Below are 8,438 nucleotides of genomic sequence, written 5' to 3'. Positions count from 1 at the left end.
TTTGCTCAGAATATGCTGTTTCATGTGTGAAAAATGTTGTTTCCTATGCAGGCCAACTAAGTGGGATTTCTGAGCAGAATATGTCCCAAATTGCAAATGGGCTTTAAAAACTGTGCTTTTTGAAGATGCATTCACGTGGAAAGAAAACTACTCATGCTTCCTTCCAGAAGAAAAGTAGGACCAATCCATACTGGTTCAATGCTAGGGAATTCTGGGAATTGTAGTTTTGTGAGACATTTAACCTTCTCTGTCAGAGAGCTCTGGTGCCACAATAAACTACAATTCCCAGGATTCCCTAGCACTGAGCCAGGGCAGTTAAACTGGATTATTTCTGCAGTGCGGAATGGACCATAGTTAAAAATTGCATCTTTATAAAACAGGGGGAAAATAAGGAAAAGGAAACCTGAAAGAAACCTCATGGTGAAGAGAGAGAGAACAACCAGTGAGACAAAATAAGACTTTATAGCAGGAGGGAGCAAAACAGCAGTAAGAAAGTGGAAGAGCACCAGGATAGAAGAATAGCTTATTCACTTGGGTGGGTAGGCTGAGAGACAAATAGCACTGTGAAGAGTAATGAGAGAGGAATTGAGTTTAGCTCAATGGGGTTGGCAAGGTGGGTGAGGGAAGAGATATACCTCCTTGGTCAGTGGAAGGGTGGGTGATGGGAAGGGAATGGCTACCTATGTGGGTGAATGGGAAAGAGCACTAGGTTGGGCACGAGCACTAAGAGGTCTTTAAGGCATGGAAACCAGTATGGATCAGACCTATTTTTCTTCTTGAAGGAAGCCATGAGTAGTTTTCTTTCCACTGTGAATGCATCTTCAAAAAGTACATTAATCCAATACTGTATATTCTTTTACCAACTTGTTGACAAGGACCCACTCTACTGAATGAAGCTTACTTAAAATTTTAAAGTATGATAATGGTATACAGTGAAGGCTTTATTAGTAAATATGTGGCTCCACATGGATTGCAAACAAGACTTCTGGTGGTCTGTGTCTCTCATTTCGAAATTTCTCTTGTGTGCAAACTATCAAGATGCTGCTTAAAATCTATATCCATAACCCATCCTGAACCTCATTCTCTGTCTAGAGGATAATTTCTGACTAATCATGGACTCTGGGCACAATATCTATTTTTTTTTCCCTTAAGAAACCACTGGAGATCCAATTAAGTCAGTATTTAAAGAAGAAAATAAGATGTACTGAGTGTAAAGTACTCTTTGTTGAATTTGGGAGTTTATACTGTGTATTCAGACACAGTGAGCCAGACAAAATAGCAAGGTAGATGTTTCCCAACACATCAAGCATTGCCTGGCATTCACTCGATATGCAGTCTCTGCCAACCACCTATTACTGATTTTGAAAAGTCTAATGAATATAAACAGTTTTATTCTTTGTGCCAAATTTTTGTAATCCTTTCGTCACAGAACAGTCTTAGGGTGACTGAAGCAAAGTAAGGATAGACTGGAGGCAATAGTCATCGAAGTGAGAGATGTATAGAATGATGAATTTACAACCTATTGGGTAAAAGAGACTATATTTGTAATGTTTGTTGATTTGTTTACTTCCTCCTTTTTTTCAGACTTGAGATTTAAGAAGACTTCCAAAAATTAAAACAGGTAAAGGCAAAAGCCCACATCATTAAAAACATGCAAAAGTTTAAATACAATTAAAGTTTCAATGCCAGTAAAAGCAATGTAAAAGCATGTCCATTTACAAGTAACAAAGGCAGACTATGCAGCACGTTATTCCTAAATTCGCAATGACTTGTCAAAAGAAAAAAAAATCTTCAGTAGGTGTGTGTGTGAAATCTAGCCTTTATATGAAGGAAGTCACAAAGTCTGGGAGTAGTCCCCAAGAAGATCCTCCCCCATGTTTCCACCAAAGCTACCTTAGAAAACAGTGAGAAAGAAAGAAGGGCTTCCCCTAAAAATCTCAAAATAGGAAGCAGAATCACATGGTCATGTGCTAGCTTTGCTACAGTAAAAATGTTCTTACTGTGTTTCCATAAGGACCTTGCTTTTTCCATGCTAGCCTCTCTTACTCTTTCTTGGCCTGCCAGGTGCAGTATTAGTTGTTGCAAAGACACTGCAGTTGCATTTAAACATAAAGAGAATTAGGTGCCCTCAAGTCATTTCCGACTCATGGTGACCCTAAAGTGACTTCACTTCTCTACCAATTAATCTACCCATGCATTCTGTGATGGAATAATATACTGTTGGGAAAATTCTGCTTGTCACTGCCCCATTACTATGAGCATTAGGAGCCCTGGTGGCGCAGTGGTTAAATGCCTGTACTGCAGCCATTAACTCAAAACCACAAGGTTGTGAGTTCAAGACCAGCAAAAGGGCCCAAGCTCGACTCAGGCTTGCATCCTTCTGAGGTCGCTAAAATGAGTACCCAGACTGTTGGGGGCAAATTAGCTTACTTGCTAATTAGCTTACTTGCTGTTCACCGCTATGATCTTTGGAATAGCGGTATATAAATAAAACAAATTATTAATTATTATAGCTAAGAAGAAATAAGTGGACATGGTCAGGTGTAGTAGCAGCAGATTATGAAAATATCCCTTCAAATCAAAATATTGCAGTATTCCAATTCTTTGATCCATGGGCCCATTATAAGCCTGGATAGCTACTATTTGTGATGGCTAAATATTATCCCCAGTATCACATATTATGTGCCTCTGGAGAAATTGTTCGGGAGATGGCATGGTGCTCACATCCTGCTTGTGAATTTCCAACAGGCAACTGTTGGCCCTGAGAACCTAACACTCAATAGGGCTTAGTCTGATCCATCATGACTTATCTTATGTTCCTATGAATGTGAATGGCACTGACTTACTGGCAAGTACCAATAAGTGATAACACCATCATCACTCTCCCATGATTAACCAAAAAGTAGAAAATAAATAAAATAGATAGGAGATACTATTATCTCAGCATTTGCCTTGCCATTTATATATGTATGACATGTCTGTTGAAAAGCTGAGCAGAAGCTCGGTTCACACTAGTAGGAGAAAGACTCACTGTTTCTTCTCCTATAATACTGTATTGCTGTTCATGTGCATGTGCCTTTGTGCATGTGCCTTCAAGTCACTAGTCAACCTATGGTGACCCCAGGAATTTCATAGAGTATTTTTATGCAAGGGATGCTCAGGAGAAATTTGTCATTGCCTTCCTCTCAATTATAGCCCATATCACTTGGATAGGTAAGAATTCCTTGGCAGTCCTCCGGGGCAAGCCTGACCCTACTTGCTTCCAGAATGGGACGGAACTAGAATCATTCAGGGAATTTAGGGTACATTGCTCTTCACTCTTTTACAAGGCTTGATCAAAAGACAAGTTTAGATGTCTGTGGAACTCCAGTCAGTTTAGAAATCTGAAGTTTCTGAGGTGTTTCATATTTCACTGGGTGTAAAGACCCAGAAAATTCAATGGGACTCCTTTCTTAGTAAACATTGCTCAATGTACTACCTAACTAGTTACATCACTTTCCTCTGCTATAACATTCACAGAATCACTCAAAGTGTGCAATTCTGGCTGCAATTCATTTTTTATTTCAGTTCTACAATTAAACTTTCAAGCAATGGAATCAACTACAGTACAGGAATTTAGTGATACTTCTCAGGTTTGCTCATTCCACTTACTGCAAAAAGTGAGGATGGCAGCAATCACAAATTATCATTTCCAGCCAAGCCTACAGGGTCTTGTTTGCCAAAGTTCAAATAATCCATCACATTGCCATGCTCTAACCTCTTGCAAAAGCTTCCTTTCCAGGGCCTTTTCACCAATGCTTAAGAGAGCCATTAGCTGCAGTGCTCCTCCCATATTCTGTTATTAGTGATTTGTTCAGCATAAGGAGTGGGAAACATAACAATAATAATAGAAATCACAGAAAAACAGAAATTTGGAACAAACCCTGTGCCAAAGGGGTTAGTGGAAGCTTATGAGCCAAATTAAGGAAGCTGTGCCAGAAGCATCTCTTCATCATTTCCCAGCTAATGGAGGCGATTCTAGCTTGATTGCATCACTCAGGACTTGGCAAGTCTAAATGCTTTCTGTACTTCCAAAGGACTCCGATTGTTCTCTGTTTTTAAAAATCCCTACCACCATTTAAGGGCCATCTTTACACTTGGCTTTTTACCAGGTTGTCATCAGGGGATCCAGACAAGATCTTGTGTGAATCTTGGGAGCAGTTTTGAAAATGGCAGGGGCTCCTTTCTGTCTTCTTCGCTTCAGGGGAAATTGTCACTGGTCCAAAAAAAAATATGAAGGGTCTTTTCTTATTTTCCTTCTGAACTATTTCATGGCACCACAAATTACCATGGCCATGGTCCAAAGAGTGTGATGAAACTGATGGGAACAACTTCCTATTCCAAATGAATATATTTAGGATTAGGGATATGGGAGAAATCTGAAAAGAAAATTCCAAAATTCACAAATGTTTTAATTTGAGAGTGGAGATAAAAACAATTAACCACCCACTTTGTGGAATTGGTCAACATGCTCCCTAAGAATCTGCCTGCATAAAGCAACTGTACATTACTTATCCTTGTTTGTCATTTCCAGACAAAAATGTGTGACATGGATTGCAGCTACACTGCAGAATTAAAGCAGTTTCCCACCGCTTTGATTGCCTGAGCTCAATGCTATGGATTTCTGGGATTTGTAGTTTTGTGAGATATTTAGCCTTCTCTGTCAGAAAGCTTTGGTGCCACAACAGACTACGAATCCAAGGATTCTATAGGATGGAGTCATGACAGTTAAAGCAGTGTCAAACTGCATTAATTCTGCAGTATGGTAGCAGTTCTAGGGGCTGTCTGCCTGAACAATAAGATGTGGTTTCACCCCATTTTGAAACCTACCTATTTAACTGATGCACGTGGCCAACACAGGAAGAAACTAGAATGAATCTGCACTCCAGAGCTAAACACCAAAGCAAAATAATCCCCAGTTTGCTTCTTTCAAGCCAGAAAGTGATAACTATAACACTAGTGTGCAGATTCTGCACCAATGCAGAGATGAAGGAAGGGACAAGCGAGCTGCCAGTGCCATTGCTGTCTATAATGCTTTTGCTCACCCAACCATGGATCAATCTCACATGTGCATGAGTGGTCAGTTTCACCATAGACCAATCACACCAATGACCCATCGCACACCCCCATGAAGTGAAAGGATGACCAACGAAACATTAAATACAGGAGCCATGGGGGAAGGAGACAAAGGGAGCATTTATGGGTGGCTCTATGATCATGCTGTTCTTGTGTGTCACTGAGCACACCAATGCACCTTATAGGCACTCAGTTGCTTGTGTGATCATGTGGCTGGTTGCACAACTGGTTGCATGGGGTGTTGAATGGACAGACAGGTGGGCAGGACAAGGACATGATTGCTGGCCACTGGCAGTCTCTCTGTGCACTCATGTGCATGTGTTTGTGGTGGAACACACAAAAAAAAAGGTGTCATAGCTTGTCCCTGTGAATGCCCCATTGTGGTGGGTACATCCTTGCAGATAAAGGGTGGTAGTGTGGATTGCCCAGCGGTGTTTGGACCATCATGGAAGCTGATGGTACAATCAGCAGGTTCTCCCTGCAAATCAGGAAACCCCAGAGATAAGCCGACTATTCCTGTCTGCCTGCTCTGACCTGTCTACCATTTTGGATTTCAAAATGTAGACCTTCTCAGGAAGAAGAAAGAAAGAGGTGGTCACCCTAATCCACCACTAACATGGCTAACTAGACTATCATTAAAATCCAGACAAAGTACGTAATGCCCTGGGCCCAGCTGAACAAATGTGTCTATTAGGATTTCTCTCACTTTCCACGTTTTTGTTTTCAAGTTCTTTCTATCTCAAAGAAGCAAAAAAAATGTGAATATTGAAAAAAAATCATGTCAAAAAAATAACCTGAAGACTTTTTTTTTTACCCATCTCATTCATTTTAGTGAGATCTACATAGGAAAACTGTCCTCTGCTAGCACAGTCCCAGCTCCTGTATTTCTAAACAGCTTCATAGAGAAACATATAAGGATAGTGTTGGTTTATAAACTAATAGTTCTGGTATAGAAAATAGTGAGTAAAATAAGTAGTAGCAATGTAATCTACTTAATTTGAATGCTGAGGTTCCAAGCAGTTCAAAGAGCTAATAAAGAGACAGGAAAGAAATACAATTTGCAGCAATTTTAAAGGAGGAGGGGGAGGAAAGGAACTTTTACAAATAGCTCTGGGTTTCCATCTAGCCCAGCAAGTAGGAAGGCAGCAGCAGATAATAATGTGATTACTCTGGTAATGATATGCATTAGATACATTATGGGAAACAATAATACTCCCCACTGAATGCAGTCAATCCAGTTATTGATTTTTCTTAATGGTAGAAGCGCTATTCCAAAACTGAAAAGAGATATCCTTTATTTATTCTCCTTTCCCTTGTGAGCCCCCATCTCTGCAGACCCTTTGATGCACAGTAGTAAGCAGAGATAATGGAGTAATGTATATCTAATCTGACACCTACTGGGCCAGGCTAATGTTTCAGATAAAAACTGCTTGGATTGCTGTTGCTATTGAAAACAGATCTGTGAAGAACAAAAAAGAAAGAAAAGAAGAGAAGAAAAAAGAAAAGGGGAAAATAAAGGGGAAAGAATGCTTTAGAAAAGGCTGAACTTTGCTTTTGTTTCCTCCTAGAGCTTCTTTAGTGTATTCCTTTTACAAAATTCTCTCATATTCTCTATGGATTTTTCTCCCTGGAATCTGTTTGGCTAACTCCTGAATATCTGATGGTTTGCTTAGATAGCTTCTCCCTTCACTTCTGCCATCCTCTCTGCTATCTGGATCACTGTCTAATATGAGTAACCACACAGTTGATTGCTCTTATTCTTACTAAGCAGCATCATTTCCCCAAAATCCCAGATGGAAGAGACAACAGAATGTCCACTCTCTAGCCTGATAGCACTATTCAGGCATTATCTTTCATAAGGTTGTAATTGTTTGGAGGGAAAGAATAGAGCTGCACCCACTGGCCACATTCCCTTCAGCCCCAGGTCGTGTCCCTATGACTGCATTCTTCTTCCTTCCAGACATGTACACAGCCATCCATGGATTGGGAAGCAACATCTGTAGAGAGGAGCCTGCTCTGACATAGACCAGCCTTGTACAATCAGCCTTGTACAACCACAGGAGGAGCCTATAAACAGACTCCCTTTTAAAGACTTGCCTCAAACACATAGGTAAATAGATAGGTGGAGTAGAATGGCTTTGCTCTCTCTATTCACGTAATTATGATTTCATGTTGCGGGGATAGGTGACACATGGGTCACTTTTTGTGGTCCCAGGACCCTCATGGATCCACTGAAAAATGACTTTTTAAATTTTAAAAGGAAAGGGAAGTGGATTTCCATTCACTTTTTTGAAAGGTTTAAGGGCATTTTTGGAAGATGTGTAGTCCACAATGGAGGGCAAGTATGATCTGCAGTTACTCACCTCAGATGTACAGAATAATGCCTGAATAGTGTATCTGTTCCATACCCAGCTTAGTTCATTCCGTGATGGGATGCAGCCTCTGTTATGAAGCAAATGTAACTTTTTGTTTTCAGTTTTCACCAGTGATACTTGGATTGCATATGTGCCAAAATGTCTTGCTTCTTGGTTTCCCAGAAATGTGTTAGCCATTTTATTGTACACCTTGAGGTCCCTGTTTCTTGAGAGACATACAAACATCTTTTTTTTAACCAGAAATTAACAATTAATTAAACACATTAAACAATCAATCCTCTGCTTTTCTGCCAAAAATGGTGCCTAATGGTATTAAAATACCAGTACAAAATCTTGGTTAAAGTACAACACAAACACTAAGGAATTAAAAGTACAATTAAAAGTGCAACAAGAAAGAGCAAGAACCCAAGCAATCAATAACACACTGCCTTGCTTGCCAAAGGCCAGCCTCAGTAACAATGGCTTTGCCTTCTGACAGAAAGACAAAAAGAAGGGAGCCAATGATATAGTAACCAAACTCAAGCTTCCTAGTTATACATCTGGGATACAGTGAGATACTCCTCCATCCTATTGTGACAAACAGGTGTGCCAAAAAAGAAAAAACAACAACAGGGAATCTTCTTGATCTGTAATTTTTGGAGGTGTGTTTAAATATGTTGTTGTCACTGTGCATCTTCAAGACATATCCAGCTTATGATGAATATAAGATGAATCTATCGTGGGCTTTTCTGGGGCTGAGAGGGTTTGACTCACCCAAGGTCACCCAGTGGGATTCCATGGCTGACCTGGAAAATGGACCTTACTCTCCAGAGTTTTAGTCCAGTATTCAAATCACTACTTCCCACTGGGTCTCCATGTGTGTGCATGTCTCTGTGTTTTGAAGACTACATTTTGAGTTCCCCATTAAGAAACATATCCCCAGTTTGTACTTGAAGCCCTTGGTAGTTT

The sequence above is a fragment of the Sceloporus undulatus genome, chromosome 2 (assembly GCF_019175285.1).
Source record: "Sceloporus undulatus isolate JIND9_A2432 ecotype Alabama chromosome 2, SceUnd_v1.1, whole genome shotgun sequence".
Lineage (NCBI taxonomy): Eukaryota > Metazoa > Chordata > Lepidosauria > Squamata > Phrynosomatidae > Sceloporus > Sceloporus undulatus.
Note: the sequence above shows the minus strand (reverse complement) of the source record.